At 42.1% G+C, this 18,305-nt stretch overlaps 1 protein-coding gene across 2 annotated transcripts in view; it reads left to right on the forward strand.

Annotated features, from left to right (window-relative positions):
• Positions 1–895: 895 nt before the first annotated feature.
• MOBP (myelin associated oligodendrocyte basic protein) overlaps positions 896–18,305 on the forward strand; it is a 55,732-nt gene continuing 38,322 nt past the window's right edge. Inside the window, exons 1-2 of one of the 2 annotated variants that reach the window (XM_012934076.2) lie at positions 896–1,006; positions 12,315–12,392. The gene's annotated coding sequence lies outside the window, so the exon portion shown is untranslated. The remainder of the gene's footprint in view (positions 1,007–12,314; positions 12,393–18,305) is intronic. The other variant, XM_004614553.2, reaches the window with a different exon arrangement.

Below are 18,305 nucleotides of genomic sequence, written 5' to 3' on the forward strand. Positions count from 1 at the left end.
AGCCCCAAGCATCCAGTTCTTATCCAGAGTGATCACTTCCCACTATCATTGTCATAGTGATCCCTTCTCTGACTGGTACGGAATTTTATTGTCAACAACTAACTGTGGATATAACTTTGTCCATTTAATTTTGTTGTTGTTGTTGTTGTTTTGGCTGTTTTGACTATAGTGCTGTTGCTAAATTGTGTGAGGGCATGCATGGAGAATATTAGCTTGGTGTGTGTGTGTGTGTGTGTGTGTGTGTGTGTGTGTGTGTGTGTGTGTGTGTATGTGTGTGCGCGCGCGGGTGAAATACCACTCGAGACTGGTATTTAATTCATTTGGAGTATGGGAATAAGAGCCTAAAAGTAGGATGGTGTGGTTGTGACTCCTTCTGTTCATGGCTGTGGGTTTGTTGTGTGGTGGAAGGAGGGAGGAACAGTGAAGGCTGGATGACTTCTGTGCTGGAGAGGCCCAGTGGTGGAAGGGCACAGGCTTGATGAGGAGAGCTGGTATGCGGTGTGGGTGGGACTGACTTGTGTTCAGATGTGGGGTAGAGTTGGTATGGAGGGAGCCTTAGCCAAGGATTGGCATGCAGTGCTGGTTATGGGGAAGAAGGGAGCGGAGAGATGAATATATGTGGTATCTAGTGTATGTATGCGACATGGTTGTAACTGAGCTTAGCTTTTGTTTAGATTTTCTTTTGCCCTTTGTTCTGGTCTTTGTTTTTGTTTCTGTTGGTCTTTGTTTAGTCTTTGTTTCATTCTTTGTTTCAACTTTCCTTTGGCTTTTGTTCGGTCCTTCTGTAGGCCTTTGTTTAAACTTTGTGTGGCCTTTTGTAGTCTTTGTATAGCTTTTGTTTTTAAGTGGGTCTTGGCTGAGAACCATCAAAAACACCTTGTGTAATGAAAACCCCGGATATATCAGCTCTCCCTATATAATCCACATGCACCGAGGTAGCCTCAATGCCCTCCGGGGACCTGGTACCCACTTGGAACCTGTTTCGGTCAAAAGCAACTACCTGGAGGTAAGCCGACTTTGGGTGCTCACATTGGACTTCATTATCAAGTGCCAGGGCACATATTTACAAGGGTTATTTCATGATGTCCGATGGGGGATCTTATGCTCTAGGCAATCACAATGGGGGAGGACATAAAGGAACAGACAAGACAAGAGCAAAGGACACGGGGTAGTTCAGGTGCACTTGGGGTAGGCTGTGTGCTCGCGGCTTGTGCAATGTTTGGGAGTCCTCCGAGTCTGGCAAGAGGCTCCGACCCCTAATTCAGTATCTTGCAGGTTTAAAGCCCCGTGATCCTGAGACTAGATCAATAGCACTGTTGGCTTCTTTTTGTATTTCTTCCTTTATTGCCTGTCATGACTTAAAAATGAGTTTTTCTTCTTATCTGGGAAGAACTTCTTCCCTCCTACTGCTGGCTGTATGTGTGAGGAATGCTAATGGAACAACAAAGCCCACATCTTAATAGAATGTTGCTTCATGTACACCAGCTGCTTAAATAAAAAAGTGCTAATGCTTTGCCTTGTACTGAATTGCTTAGAAATCATCGAGTTGTTTAGGTTTTGTGGTTGACAGAAAATAAAAACAAAATATATGTCCGTCCCAAATTAATAGATGTGGCTAGAGAGGCAGGAAGAGAATAGGTGAAAGAATTTTGAAACTTAAAAAAAATAACTCAAATAGGGAGATGAAAACAGACAGGGGTCAGATGGCAGCTAAGCTATTGTGTGTTTATTTTGAGCAATAAGAGGATGTCTTGGTGAGTGGAGGTTCATAATTATTTCAGATTTACAGAAAAATTGTGAATAGTACAAAAATTCCAGATGTACCTATATTATGCAAGTGATGATATTCAGCAACACTTGTACCCCAGAGTCAATCCAGAGTTATGATTTTCTTAGTTGTCATGTTCATTGAGACTCTTAAAATCAGGATGTGTATCTGGCACTAGCATCTCTCTCATGACCTGGACAGTGGTGAAGAGTAAAGGCTGCCATTTTATTAAATGTCCTTAATATTGGCTTTTAAATTTTTAAAATTTTTTGCTTGGTCTTACGCCTTCCCATGACTATGTTTTTGGGGAAGAAATAGGTTTGCTGTTTAGATGAGTCATATCTAAATACATACCTGAATCTGACTGCACATTTTTACCATGAGATTTGGCTTCTGGAATAGTAACTAGGATTTTAAATGATTGCCTAAAATCTTACAAGAAAAGTTGAAAAAAAGATTCAGAGTCATTGCGGGTAATGTACTTGCATTCACTAAAAGTGTGTGGCCCTTAAAGTTATATCTGAAGTGTTTGCAGGTGTGGAGCTCTGTGGTTACTCAAGGTTCATGGCGTGTGTTGGATTTATGCCTGTCACTGTGTATTCACTTCATAAATGTGATTATTCCTTTCTTAGCACAGTCATCTGCTAAATACACATCTCAGTGAAGAGTTGTCCTGAGTAGACACTCCAGTTTTCTCAGTGGTCTTGAGTGAGTGGACAGGAGAGAACGTGGATTTTGTTTGTAAGAAGTTGACTGTATTTATATTCTGCAGGTGGAAAGTTTGGCTGCCAGGAGACTTCCTTTGTATGGAAGAAGTGATTAAAATATACTTTTTAAGATATGCAAATATGAACAGTGCTTTGCTACTCAGAATACAATACAAATATGAACAATGTTTTGTTGCTCAGAATACCCGCAATGACTCTGAAGTCATAAATATAAATGTAGGGCGGTTGATTAATTTGTTGTGTGATCCTTGCAGTCAAGTGAGTGCATGTGTTACTGTAGGAATCAGGACTGTTTCCTTGGATGAGGTAGATATTCCAAAACATGAAGTTCTTTCAGAAGTCTGAGTTTCTGTGTATGGTGCAATGTAATGTTGAAGATCCCAGTATTGGGAAATAAAGCCTTGGTATGATGACTACTGTATCGGGGCCACAGAAGTTGCCCTGGAGTCGAGAAAGTATGTTCTACTTGAAGGCTCATGTGATTTATGATGAACCCTCCTGGGAAGAAATGAGAATTTATTCTCTTTCACCCATAAGGAGAGATCCAGGACATCAAGTCTCAGTAGGACAGGAGTGTCTTGCTTATATGTGCTGAGTTGCTGTCTATAACCTGGAAATCTTCTAGGCTGGGCTGCAATTCTAGAGTTGGGTTCCATTGTAGGGACCCCAAGAATGACCTCATCTATTGGCAATACAGGTCTCTCTTGATGGATGTTAGCTGTGCTCTGGCTCCTTAAGCTCTCAGCCTGTTTTTAAATATTCCTAAGGGCTAGAGAGATATTGTGGGTAAAGTGCTTATCTTACATATGGCCAACCCAGGCTCTATCCCCTGCCCCTCACATGGTTCCCTGAGCACCATCAGGAGTGATTCCTGATCACAGAACAAGAAGTAAGTCCTGAGAACAGTCAGGTATGGAGGCATGGCCTCAACCCCAACAAAATGAAACAAATAAAAAACATCTAAGGGCTGAAGAGATAGCTCAATGGCTGAGCTCATGCTTTGCTTGTGAAAAACACAGGACTGATCTCTGTCACCTCCAGATTCATTAAGTACCACGGGGAGCAACCCTCAAGCACAGAGTAATGAGTAGGTCCCAAAATACCACAGAATATGACCCCAAAACTAAAATGCGTAAGACATTTTTTTGTGCTATCTCCAGTGGTCCTCAGGCCTTACTCCTGGCTCTCTGCTCAGGGATCATTTCTGGTAGGCTTTGAGGGACACTATGTGGAACCCATCATCAAACCTGGCTTAGCTACACACACAACACAAATAAATGGCTGGTCCAAAATAAATTTTGAAAACGTTCCTGGGCTGGAGAGATAATAGAGGGGATAAAGTTCTCATCTCTTCTGTGTCTGAATCCGGTTTGGCTCTGCATATGGTCCCCTGAGCACTTCTAGGGGTGACCCCTCAATATAGAGCCAGGAGTGAGCCCTGAGCACTGCTATATGTGGCCCTCAAAAACAAAACAAACCAAAACAAAACAAAAACAAATTCTCAAGGAACAGGGGAGATGGATCAAAGGGCCAGACAGAGCTTGTGTCTGCCAGGCTCGGGGACCAGGTTCAATCTCCTGCACTGGGTGTCCTCCTAAGCTTGGCCAGGTGCAGTCAATCCTCAGGACTCTCAGCCCTGCTGAGGAGACCCCCTTAAAACAAAAGAGAGGTCAAAGGCAAAAACTCTGCCCAGGATTTTGTGTTTAGTCAGTATGGGGAGGCTGGAGGATCAGCAGATGCCTGCTGTTGAAAAGAGGGTTTGTTCCCATCTGTTCCCAGGAGGACGGGGCCTGCCATGCCGTGGCTTAGCCAGGAGCCTGTGGGCACCAGAAAGGGGAGAAAACCAGAGAGAACCTTAGTGCTACTTTTGGTCTGTGAGGAAAATGGGCTAGGGCAAGGGGGTTGGGTAGGCTCAGGATGAGCGAGTTTGAATGATTTCAGTGTGTCTGATCCCAAGTTGTCATGTACCTGACCCTGGCACCAGACACTATTACCTGCTACCTGGTACCAGACAATGATCCCAAGTTGTCTGGTACCCGCACCTTGTGTGTTTGACTCAACATATGCTCTGTCTCTGGGAGCACTATAGATAGAAAGGGTTACAGAAAAACAAAAGGGCTAAAGAAGTAAGGGATAAGACACTTGCCTTGCTTACAGTAGACTAAGTTTGAACCCTGGCAGCATCTATGTTTCTCTAAGCCCTGCCAGAAGTGATCCCTGAGCACAGCTGGGTGTGTCCCCCCGTCCCCTGCACCATTCTCCCTGCCACCCACCACCCCTACCCCGGGCCCCAAATTCAAAAAATTATCTAGCTTTGCTTGGGAGGAATAGTGTCTTCAGGGCTGGCCACACCACATGCTGGAGTATCAAAAATACAGAAAATAAGGAAATATGATTCGTGTATGTTTAAAGAAAATGGGCATCGGGAAAGGAAAGAGCATTCCGCCTGGAGAAAAAGCATTTAAGAACCAGATATTTGATAGCTGGATTCACGAAACATTTATTTTTCACAGTAGCCCAAAAATTAATGAAGGAGACAGAGGAGTGGAAGTGATCCACACAGCAGATGGTATATAAGTTTCATCTTGTTGCACAACAGATGAACTAGTGTCCTAAAATCATGTCCATTTGCTACCTCAGCATCCTGTAGATCAGATGTCCATTAGCCTTAGTCTATTAGTAGAGTCTCATGAGGTCTTACCTGTTGATGTTGCTGTATACAGGCTTCATTTCAGCTTATTTCTGGAGTTGGCAGAATTTATTTCCTTATGACTGTAGGACTTAAGACATGGGCCCTTCAATCTTCCAGCCAGCAATGTAGCATGAATTTTTTTTTCCCGTGCTCTGAATCTCTTTGATCTTGTCTTTTCAATCTATTTCCAGCTAGAACAAATTCTTGGATCTTAAGACGGGTTTAAAATATACCCGCTCAAATTATCAAGAGTAAATTTCTGTTTTTTCCTTTTTAAAATGTTTGGATCATGTCCATCTAGTGTGCATGTGGTCATTCCTGATGGTGCTCAGGGACGCTTGTAGTGCCAGGGATCAAACCTCAGGCTTCTTGAATGAAAACCCACTCCAACTCACGGAGTCTCCAGACCAACCTACTTGTTTAAAGATCTGTAACTCTAGTAACATGCTTCTGAAAATTTCCTTTCCCCCTACAATGTGACATAATATATATTACATATACATACAGATAACAAATGGTCATGATTTTAGGGCGCTAGTTCATTTATTGTGCAACAATACAAAACTAATAACTGACTGCTGTGAATCACTTCCATTCCTTTATTCCTTTGTTTTCTTAATAAATATATCATCATCATCATCATCATCCCGTTGATCTTCGATTTTCTCCAGTGGTCTTAGTAACGTCTCCATTCGTCTTAGTCCTGAGATTTCAGAAGCCTCTCTTTACACGTCCTTTCCAATGGCTCTGCATTGGAGGCTCTTTCAGGGTCAGGGGAATGAGACCCATCAATGTTACTGGTTTTGGCATATGAATATGCCACTGGGAGCTTGCCAGGCTCTCCCATGCGGGCAGGAAACTCTTGGTAGCTTGCCAGGTTCTCTGAGAGGGAGAACTAATAAGATGTCCTGGCCATCCCTGTCCCTCAGGGGCCATCCCAGTCCCTTCCTCCTTCTCCCCCTCTCCTCTACAGTCAGGGTACAAAGGGCGGGGAGTCCCGTGTAGGGGTGGGTCAGCAGCCGGGCTGAGGTGGAATCCTGGGAGATGGAGCACGAGCGCACGTGTTAGGACACGAAAGATGGTGAACTACGCGCCTGGGCAGGGCGAAGCCAGAGGAAACTCTGGTGGAGGTCCGTAGGGTCCTGACATGCAAATCGGTCATCCGACCTGGATATAGGGCAAAAGACTAATCAAACCATCTAGTAGCTAGTTCCCTCTGAAGCTTCCCTCAAGATAGCTGGCGCTCTCGCACGACCACTCACGCAGTTTCATCCGGTAAAGCATATATGATTAGAGGTCTTGGGGCCTCTAATTTTTAACGGTAGAATACCAAAATAAAGGAAATAATTTTATTGTAATTAACAATGCTAATATAATAATTAAAATAATAAAAATGGCAAGTTTTATTTTGTATGGCTCAACTCAATTTTAAAGATTAGTTAAATTAAGAAAAGCCACTGTTCATACAGAGCCTTTTAACAATGGCAAGCAAGTATTCCTGGGTCAGGGTGGGATACTCTTGATAGCTTGCTGGGCTCTCCGAGATGGACGGAAAAATCAAACCCGGGTCAGCTGCGTGCAAGGCAAACACCCTACCCGCTGTGCTATTGCTCCAGTCTTAAAAGCCAGAATTAGGACTATTTACCCTTTTTGTTTGCTGGGTCATACTCTACTGTCTTGATTGGTGGCTCTGGCCCTTTGCCAGAGGAATCACTCTAAGCAAGGCTCATGCATACCATGCCATGCCAGAGCCAATCTGGACTTGGTACATGTGAAATATGTGGTCAGCTTATTGAACTATTGAAATATAAGTATATATACATTTATATTGCTGTATATATATTCAGCATTAGGGAATTAGAACTTGAGTGGGAAGGCCATTTTGCTTACCACAGGTAGTTTATGATTAATGTAAAATGTGGTTATTAAGAAAAACATGAGAACCATTTCTATTTTGGGGCTGGCAAGATGTGGGGTCAGGCCAATTCCGTGGAAAACCATTATGAGGTATACCCAGATTTCTGCTTGAGAGCACTAGCAATGTTGTGAACATGAGGTGCAGAAGGGAACTGCTACCCTACATCAGTACCCCACCCAGGGTAAACAGGTGTTCCTGGGAGACTCTGTACCTCGTTACATAATCCATCACCACATCTTCAAACAGACTCCTTAGAGGTTGATGAAGTTAAGGTTTCTCAGTTGTGTGATTTCTCCTCTTCTATAGGTAGAAGAGCTCCCTAAGCTTATCTCTTTTACACACATGGATCTTTCTCCACAAGGTAGCAATCACTTCATCCGTCCCCATCCAGTAATTCAGTGATAAAACTTTGCCTGTAAGGAGGCAGATAAGATTCATGGCAAGATGATACACTACGTTGACATAGCACTGTAGCACTATAGTCATCCCGTTGTTTATCGATTTGCTTGAGTGGACACCAGTAACGTTTCCATTGTGAGACTTGTTGTTACTGTTTTTGGCACATCAAATACGCCACAGGTAGCTTGCCAGGCTCTGCCATGCGGATGAGATACTCTCGGTAGCTTGCTGGGCTCCCCAAGAGGGACGGAGGAATGAACCAGGGTTAGCCACATGCAAGACAAACGCCCTACCTGCTGTGCTATTGCTCCATTCCAGGTTGGCATACTATAATTTTATTTAGTTAGTTCTAAAAAAATTTTTTTTGAGTCACTGTGAGATAAACCATTACAAAGCTGTTCATAATTGGATTTCAGTCATAGAGTATTTCAACACCTCTTTCTCCACCAGTGTACATTTCCCAGCACCAGTGTCCCCAGGTTTCCTCCCATCACCCCCAACCCTCACTCCCTGCCTGCCTCTTTAACAGGCACTTCTCTCTCTCTCTCTCTCTCTCTCTCTCTCTCTCTCTCTCTCTCTCTCTCTCTCCTCACTCTATATATCCTTTTGGGCATTGTGGTTCACAATATTGATACTGAAATATTATCAAGAATATCCCTTGCCTACTTTTGACCCTCAGATCTTATCCAGTGTGTTCATTCCCAGCTATTATTGTCATACTGGTCTCTTCTCATTCTTACCTACCACCCTCAGCCCCACACAATGGTTAGTTCCAACCATTAATCAGTCCTCCTACCCACTGTTTTCCCTGGCCATGGATATAATTCTTCTACTATATACATGCTATAATTTTAGATTTCAAAGAGCAACAACTAAAAGATGGCACAATTACATACTATAGGGATTAATTTCTAGAACTGCATCTGCAGGTTTTCATTTATGTGACAATGGGTATATTCATTTACTTCTTATATTTCAGTCTACCAAACTATTAAGCATAAGTGTAGATAATATGCAATTTTTTTTTCCTTTTTGGGTCACACCTGGCGATGCACAAGGGTTACTCCTGGCTCTGCACTCAGGAATTACTCCTGGCAGTGCTCAAGGGACCATATAAGATGCTGGGAATTGAACACGGGTAGGCCGCGTGCAAGCCCTACCCGCTGTGCTATCGCTCCAGCCCCGATAATATCCAAATTAAACTAGCTTTTTGTTTGTTTGGTTTTGGACCACACCCAGAGGTCCTTGATCTTGCTTCTTTCAATATTCTCTCTCTGTCTTTGACTTTTGTCATTCTGATTATAGTGTATCTTGAAATTAATTTTTTTTTCTTTTGGGGTCACACCCAGCAACACTTCGAGGTTAAGCTCTGTGCTCAGGAATCACTCCTGATGGTGCTCAGGGGACCATAAAGGATGAAGGGAAGCAAACTTAGATCATCTGTATGCAAGACAAGTCATACCCGGGTCGACCGCATGCATGCAAGGCAAATGCCCTACCATTGTACAATCACTCCAGTCTTTTGGAGGTTTTTTTTTTTTTTTTTCCTATTTGAGTCTATTTCACTGGAACCATGGACTCTCTTGGATCTTGGTGCCTGCACTCCCCAACACTGGAAAATTCTTATCGGTGATTTCAACTAGAAGTTATTAGAAGTTCCTAATTGAATTTGCCTTCCTATTCTTTAAGGACTCTGATGATTTTTTATATGGTTCCTCTTAAACTGTTTCCATAGCTCTCTCTTATGCTCTTCACTTCATCTCAGACTTGCCCCCACATTTTTTTTTTTAGAGGTTTCTCATCTTGAAGCTCATCAATCTTTTCCTCAGTTATTTTTATTCTGCAGCTCAGACCTTTTTGGTTTGCTTGTTTATTTATTTCCACACTGAGCAGTCCTAAGGGCTTACTATTGGCTCTGTGCTCAGAGATCACTCCTGGCCGTTCTCAAGGAACAGTATCAGTGCCACGGATGAACTTGGACTGGCCGTGTGCAAGGCAAGCACCCTACCTGCTGTTCTATTGCTCTGAGTCCTGTTTCTCAGACCTTTCACTGAGGGTTTCTTTTTTTTTTTTGTATCACCTGCCATACTCTTCACTGCTGTCACTTCTTAGTGTAGTTTTCTCATTTCCTCTCTCAACTTTCTTGTGCTTTGCTGACTATCTGTGCCATCGTTGCTTTGAATTCAAAAACCTTCAACATGATGTCACTAAAGGTATTCTCTGAGCATTTACAGAGCTCGTTGTTACTGATAGATCCCTCCATCTTATTTTTTTTACTTGTTGAGTTTGGTGGGTTTCTGTGTGTCTTCCTCATAAGGTTTGCTGTGCTCCTGTTGTACAGAGGGTGAATCTTTATAGTCAGCTCCACTGGGAGTTCTTTTTTTTTTCCTTTCTGGGTCACACCTGGTGATGCACAGGGGTTATTTCTGGCTCTGCACTCAGGAATTACTCCTGGTGGTGCTCAGGGGACCATATGGGTCCATATGCTGGGAATTGAACCCGGATTGGCTGCGTGCAAGGCAAACGCCCTATTCTCTGTGCTATCACTCCAGCCCCTCCACTGGGAGTTCTTGAGCCAGAAAGTTGATTTTTTTCCTTCCTTGACTGTCTTCAAGCAGTGATAGGAGGAATAAATGTGAGCAGAGTGAGGTATGATGAATTGAGTTATCATGTGGCCGTGTAGGGGTTGTGTAGTTCAGGAAATGCAGAGCTGGGCCTGCTGGGAAGGCAGAGGTCAAGTGTGGAGGCCGCTGGGCCTGGTTACAAGGGAGGAAAATACTTTTCTAATCCCCAAAAATGCATCAGGGATGTCAGCCGGGAGCTTAACCTCACCTGAAAGGGTTGGAGAACAAGCAGAGAGCTGAGGTGTGGAGGTGGGCCAGCTGTGATCACGGAGGGTGACAGACTTTTAAAAGCTTGCATCATGTCAATTTTGACAAGTAGAGAGGAGAAGAACATGCCAGTGATTCACATTTGATTTACAAAGATTTACACAACTTGTTATGAATTATTGATTGTGTAATGAGTACTAGGAAAAGGATTTATCAACTCAAGAATAAAAATTGTAGGAGGTTATTTATTTATTTATTTATTTATTTATTTATTTTGCTGTCATCCCTAGTGGTAGTCAGTGATTACACTTTGCTCAGGGGTTGCTCCTGGTGATGCTTGGGAGACCACGCAGTGCTGGGGGTCGAACCTGGGCCTCCTGCATGCAAAGTGTAATTTACAGCCCTTTAAGCAAATTCTCTTGGCCCAGAAGGTTCTTTTTAGAGATATTCATAATCATACAAGATTCCCTTATTAAACAGCTCCAAGATATGATCTACATTTAAAAAAGAATAAGACAAATGGTTATAAATAATCACATAAATTCCTATATTGCATGAGAAAACACAGTTGATAACTCTGTAGAAATTCTGACTGCAGGGGCCTGAACAATAGTATAGCAGGTAGGGCAGTTGCCTGGCATGTGGCTGATCCAAATTCAATAACTGGCACCATATATGGTCCCAGAGCACCACAAGGATTGATCTTTGAGCACAGATCCAGGAGTAAGCCCTGAGCATAGCTGGGTATGGCCCCCAAACAACAAACAAACAAAAAAGAAATTCTGAACGTAATGCCTCACCAAATTGCATATGTTCATTGAGTGTACTATGCAAAAAGCAGTGATAGGAGGAATAAATATGAGCAGAGTGAGGTATGATGTCTCTCTTTCCACAACTGTAGGGAAAAAGAATACTCCCTCAATTCATTTATTGAAATTCTCTATTGTGAAGATAACATATTTGGTTTGTTTTTGGGCCACAGCTGGTGGTGCTCAGAGCTCACTTCTGAGTTTGTGCTCAGGGATTACTCCTACGTATGTTCAGGAGTCCAAATTGGGTGCCAGTGATCGAACCCAGGTCAGCTGTGTGCAAACAAATGCTTTACCTGGTGTACTCTCTTTGTTTGTTTGTTTGTTTTTGGACCACTACTGGTGGTGCTAAGGTTTTACGCTGCTCTGCTCTAGAGATCACTACCAGCAGACTTGGGGTACCATATATGATGCTAGGGATCAAACCTGGGTTGGCCATGTGCAAGGCAAGTGTCCTACCCACTGTATTATCGCTCCAGCCTCTTGTGAAGATAATTTTTATTTGTTGCATTTTTATAACAACATTCTGGAATTTTATAACAACATTTTGGACTTTATTAGTATTATAAACAAAAATCATAATCATGTAGGGGAAAATAGAGCAAAGGGCTAGAACATATGCCACACACCAAGCTTGTGGGAGCCCTCGATTAAATCCTTGGCACTGCACTGTCCACAATGAGCAATCTCTGAGCATTGGTGTAACCCCTGTGCACTGCTGATATTGCCCAACCCCCACCCCAACTCCATCACGTTTGTAAAACTCAGATTTACTAGGAGAAATCACTAAGGATAGTTTATGCTTCCTCCACAGTGATGAGGTGGACATTAAAAGGCTTGCATGTGAACTGGAGATAGAGTACAGAAAATGAGACTCTTGCCTTGCATGTGACCAACTTGCAAGGTTTGATGACCAGTACTGCATATGGATGGTCCCCTCCCCCCATATCAGGAGTGGTCCCCTTCTCTCCCCTGCACCAAAGACTTGCGTGTGATTTTGTGGTTACAACTTTCTCCTTTGTCACAACCGACAGACTCCATCTGGATCAGACATTCTAATTCTTCTTAGGATTAAGAAAGTGATGCTCCATGTATAACAAACTTGAATTAGAACCTAAGCAATTAAAGCACCAAATTAACCAGAACACATTCTACTGCTTTACTTTTAGGAAAAAAAGAAGCAAATGATACCAAGACAAGCTCCTAACAGGGATCTAATCATCAGATGTGTGCGGAGGAAAATACAGGTACCAATGAATCTTCTAATTTGGGGATTGGCATCTAAATTATTGCATCATGATTACTGGCATTCAGAAAGTCACAATAGAATGCAGAATCAGCAAAAGACTGAGAATCAAACATTCAATAAAAGGTAAAATACTTGTTGGAACTATGCCAGCTGTCTCGTGGCATTCTAGGTTTGGGAAAAAATTATAAAAAATAATTTTTCTCTCTATCATAGACCCCATGACTAAAGCCAAAAAAAATTTTTTTTTGAGTCCATACCTAGTGATGCTCAGGGATTACTCCTGGAATCATTCTGGGCAGGTTCAGGGGATCATAGGGGGTGGAGGGGATAGGACACGGGTTGGCCAAGTGCTAGGCATGTGTTCTACCCACAGTATTATGGTTATAGCTCCTCAAGCTAACATTTGTTTACCTCAGCAAAACCAAGCACTACGTACAGTGAAATGAAAAAAGAGACTTTCTCCACCAATACCTTTAGGCTGTACTTTGGAGATTCCTCTTTTTTTTTTTTTTTGTTTTTGGGTCACATCTGGCGATGCACAGGGGTCACTCCTGGCTCTGCACTCAGGAATTACCCCTGGCGGTGCTCAGGGGACCATATGGGATGCTGGGAGTCGAACCCAGGTCGAGCCATGTGCAAGGCAAATGCCCTACCCGCTGTGCTATTGCTCCAGCTCCTGGAGATTCCTCTTTATCTTTCCGAAATTCAGTCAGTTGGTGAGACCAAGCCTTCATCTAGCAGTCTTGCAAATGGAGGCCACGTTACTTTCCGTGTAGCTCCAGTTTGGAGGGTGGAGGCCAAAGTCCTCCCCAATGATACTGTCAGCCACTGCACTTTCACTTTCTACTTACTTCTCTACATTTTGAAGCATGTGCTGGTTTTATTTATTTATTTATTTGGCTGCACCTAACAGTATTTAGGGCTTACTCCTGGCTGGGACTCAGGAACCACTTCTGAAGGAGCTTGGGGGACTCTATGGGGTGCCAGGGAATGAACCTGGGTTGGCCCCATGCAGGGCAAGCATCTTACCTACTGTACTATCGCTCCAGCCTCGGTGTGCTTCATTTCTGGTCTGTTTTTACCTGACCTCCTAGTAACTTCTTCATGAATGATTTTGCACTAGGTTCTACATTCCTTTCCACTGTAACTCCATCCATCAATTTACATGACTTCATTCTAATTAATTAATTTATTTTACAGAGCTGTTCATGATTGGATTTCGGTCATACAGTATTCCAACACCCAGCCCTCCACCAGTGTACATTTCCCAGCACCAGTGTCCCCAGGTTCCCTCTCATCACCCCCAACTCTCCACCCCCTGCCTGCCTCAATGGCAGGTGCTTTTCCTCTCTCTCTCTCTCTCTCTCTCTCTCTCTCCTCTTGGTCATTGTGGTTTGCAATATTAATACTGAAAGGTTATCCAGAATATCCCTTACTACTTTTAACCCTCAGCTCCTGTCCAGCATGATCATTCCCAGCTATTATTGTTACAGCAGTAGGTGACTTTAATATACATGTAAGCAAACTATTTGTGATTCCAGTGAACTTTCCATCTGCTTTATATCCATTTTCAGGATACTGAGAAACTTGTAGGACTTGGAACTATGGCATCTCTTAACCAAATAGTAGAAACATATTGCATCTCACTCACAGTCTTCCTTCTTTTTTATTACTACTGCTCTTCCGCTTGATATTTCAGTTGACTTGCTCCTTCATCTCTCCATCCATTTACAAATCAATTTTACCTATTCATTCATCAATCACTTTTTTCTATCCTCTATTTTCTTCCTATTACTGATTTGACTCTAATTACTTATTTTAATTATTGTCCTGAAAATTTAAAATTCTCTATGGACTATATGTCTTCTCTAAATTAGAACTCAGGCTACATAGAACAATTGGAGAAAAACAAAACACAATTGACAGATTGGAATGACTATGAATTAAAGGTCAGTGACCTCTTCTAGGCCATTAAAACTACCTGATGGTTTGATATTCAGACTTCTGGAAAACCTCTTTAGATCTCAGCTTTAGCCTTGCCTCCAGTTTCACTGGAAAAATGGAAGTTATTAGATGGGAATTTTGTACACTAAAATCTTTTCCTTTTCTCCAGCAAAGTTTATCTTCTTAATTCTAAATTCTATCACCTCAGGTTTTCCTCAAGAATACTCATTATTTTCTCTCTTATTTTATTTCAATCTCTCCCTCTTTAGTAGGCCATTCCTAGTAGCACTTACAAATGGTTTAATCTATCTCATGATATCAAAACCCAACTAATCCAACAGGTTACATTTATCCAGCCATATCTCCCTCTCCCTCTAAAGAAACATTCTCTGGAAATCATATACTTCTACAGTTCCTACCACTGTCTTCTCTAATTTTGAAGTCTATCCTAAAGTTGCCTACATAACTGAGTTACTCACTTAAATATGTATCTGTCAAAGACAGATTGCATATATGATGATAGTCCCAGTAAGACTGTATTATGAAGCCTAGATAGGTAATGGGATGAGCCATCTAGACCTGAGTAATTCCACTCTATATTTGTGCAATGACAAAATTGCCTATGTCTCAGAATGGATCCCCATTGTTAAGTGACATTCTTGCAGTTTCTTTAAATTCTCAATCCTTAATCTCTAATCTACCTTCTGTTTCTTCCACTGTCTGGAAATGGCACTTGTTGAAGCCATCAGATATTTTTGGGTTATTTACTCGAATGCTCTCTTTATAATCCTCATATTGTATCACACCATGTTTCAGAATCATTCTACAAAATCAACTACTTCCTCCACTGAAACACTCTTTACCCTTGGCCTTCATGGTATCATATTCTCCAGTTTTTCTATAACCTCTTTTTACCGTTCTAGGTACTTTTGCCAAACACTCGTCCTTTATCTGACATGTAAGTATGGCTGGGCCTGAGGCACAGTCATGCCAATCTTCCTCACTGCACATTCTGACTCCAACCAATCTCATTCACCCCCATGGATTCAACTGCCAACAACTTTCTAAGTTTATCTTCCACCTATACTTCTCCTTTGAAATGTCCACTTGACAGCTCCATCTGATGGCTCTATCTACCTTGAATCATTTCTTTTACTTCTCTTGTTTCTTTGAGTAGATAAATTTATTATTTCCATATAGCATGTAAATAAAAAGATAGAGGAATAAAAATGATTAAAGATGGAGAAATTTAACTTGCAAGATGAAACAGCACAGCTAGTATTTCATCTAATTGGGGAAGTTCAGCAAATTTACTTATTTTGGATGTCTCAGATGATGGTTTTGGGCACAAAATTCAGAAATAGAGTGGGTGACAATCTAGTGCTCATTTCAGGTTTTCTCTAACCTGGTTTCTTTTTTACCTCCATGAGACTAATGGCCTTGGAGAGTCTAAGACAAGATAAGCTAGCAGTTTTAGCTTTCTACTACCTGTCCAAAAAAAAAAAATCAATTCATCAAATAATATAGATTCTCTTCTTTTAGTTCCTTCCTATGACTATAGACCAAGTTAACATTTACATTTTTTCTACAAGATCGGGAACATTCACTACCTCTGTAATTCAGGAAGGAATTAGAGAGATTTGTTTAACCGAAGCAAGTGTATTTCATAGTCACATCATTCCTGTTAAAAAAAAGAAAAATTCAACCCTTGTTTCTTACATGATGTAACATGTAAGATTAAAAAAGGCAATTGTAAAAGATAGACAAAAGATAGACTTTGACAAAATAATCCTTTTTTATAGGGATATCACTTTATGTCTAAAACGATATTTCTTAAAATAGCCCTGCTGAGAATTTGACAAAAATCAGCCTGAGTCCTCAATAACACCCCATAAAACAGAAGCTTCTGTAGGTTTAAAAGACCATTTAAACTCAATCACAGATAAATATCATTCATTGACTATGTGTGTATTTGGTGGTGGTGCTGGGGGGGTGAGGTGTGTAGGCATTGCAGAACCCTGTCATTCAGAGAGAAGCCCTTCCTTCAAAAAGTTTAAGGTGAGCTCACACACATTATTAAAATTGTGCTACGTCCACCAAAAGAAGTATGAACAAATGATAGAAAGACTCCTGGCAGATTCTTTGACGAATGAGACTTTAGTGGGGTTGTTTTGGATGATTAGGAGGTTGCCACATGACCATGATGGGGAGGAGGCATTCCAAGACTAGGGAACAGCATATTCAATGGTGCACCTTTAGAGTAGAGAATGCCGTTCTCGACCTGTTGCAGACTGATGGGGGTGAGATTAAAAAAAAAGTGGGGGAAAAGGTATCAATGCATGTGGAGTCACATCAATGAAAGAAATAAGGACTCTGTTCTGTGACTGGGAAGAGCTTCTGAAGATTTTGAACAGAAAAATGTGGAGATTAATGTGGAGACAAATGCTTGCTTTTTTTTCAAAAATTATGATTTATGTATTAATGCAACACATATATATTAGACAATGATTTCTGTAGATAGACATTAGAATCAAGACTTGTATAGCCTCCATTTTCAAGGTACAAGACAGAGTGGTTGAATATTCTAAATTATTTCTTTTTCTTTTTATTGAATCACCGTGAGAACAGTTACAAAGCTTTCAGGTTTAAGTCTCAGTCATACAATGATCAAACACCTATCCCTTCACCAGTGTACATAGTCCACCACCAAGAACCCTAGTATGCCTCCCACCACCCCCCCCTGTCTGTGTGGCAGATGATTTTCACTTTACTCTCTCTTTACTTTGATTACATTCAATTTTTAAACAGAAGACCCACTATTATTATTTAGATTTTTTCCCCAACAATCAGACCTGCTGAAAAGGCATCATTAGATAATTTGTTTTCTATTGCTAATAATGAAAAGCATATGGTGTCGCGTGGCTACTGTTGTGGCCGCATGGTATTGGATTTCTGGTATTTTAGTATTAAGTCCAGAGAGATTTCTGCCAGAAATCACTGGGTTCCGAGATTGGTTTGTGTGCCTCTGGGATCCTGGCCATTCAGGAGTGGAGGAACCGTTTTTGGTGGCCGCTTGGGGTCTTGTCTGGGCAGGGAGCAGGGCTGGTTCTGTGCCCCCATCTTGAGATTTCCCACGTGCCCTGTCACTGCAAGCTCCTACCTCTCTGTCCAATAGGCTCTGATATATGGCGGTTGCCATGCTGCTGTTTTTTTTTTTTCTTTTTGGGTCACACCCAGCGATGCTCAGGGGTTACTCCTGGCTTTGCACTCAGGAATTACTCCTGGCGGTGCTTGGGGGACCATATGGGATGCCGGGGATCGAACCCAGGTCGGCCGAGAGCAAGGCAAACGCCTTACCCTCTGTGCTATAGCTCCGGCCCCTGCCATGCTGCTGTGAAGGGGAAAAGGCAGAGGGACAAAAACCCCTCCCCTCCTAGGGCGGCATGGGGCCGTAGCTTAGTTCACAGTCCAGGAGCATTTCTGCCAGAAGCCACTGTGTTCTGAGATTGGTTTGTGTGCCTCTGGGATCATGGCCACTCAGGAGTGGAGGAACCATTCGTGAACGGCCGCTTGGGGTCTTGTTTGGTCAGGAAGCAGGGAAATGCTTGCTTTTGATTCCTGTTCCTAGACCATCTTGCCCCAAATAATACAAGTCATTTATTCACACATGTCTGTAAGTGAAAATGCATACTGTATACTTAGAAATGTAAAAATAAATGAAGACCTTCATGTGATTAGAGTTGCATTCAGAAAATAGTTGTACATATCACATGGTCATATGGCTTCAAAATAATGAGTTTTTCACTCTTAAGACTTTGCTAAGTGGTCTGTGTACTCATTGCCAATCCTTGGATCATAATTCTTACTTCCCTATAATGGCAGGAGTCAGGTACAGCTTGTTCAATCTGAGAGGACTTTTGCATAAGTTTGACAGTTGTCTGTGGGCAGTGTGGGCCGGGGACCACTT

Source organism: Sorex araneus, chromosome 4 (genome assembly GCF_027595985.1).
Source record: "Sorex araneus isolate mSorAra2 chromosome 4, mSorAra2.pri, whole genome shotgun sequence".
Lineage (NCBI taxonomy): Eukaryota > Metazoa > Chordata > Mammalia > Eulipotyphla > Soricidae > Sorex > Sorex araneus.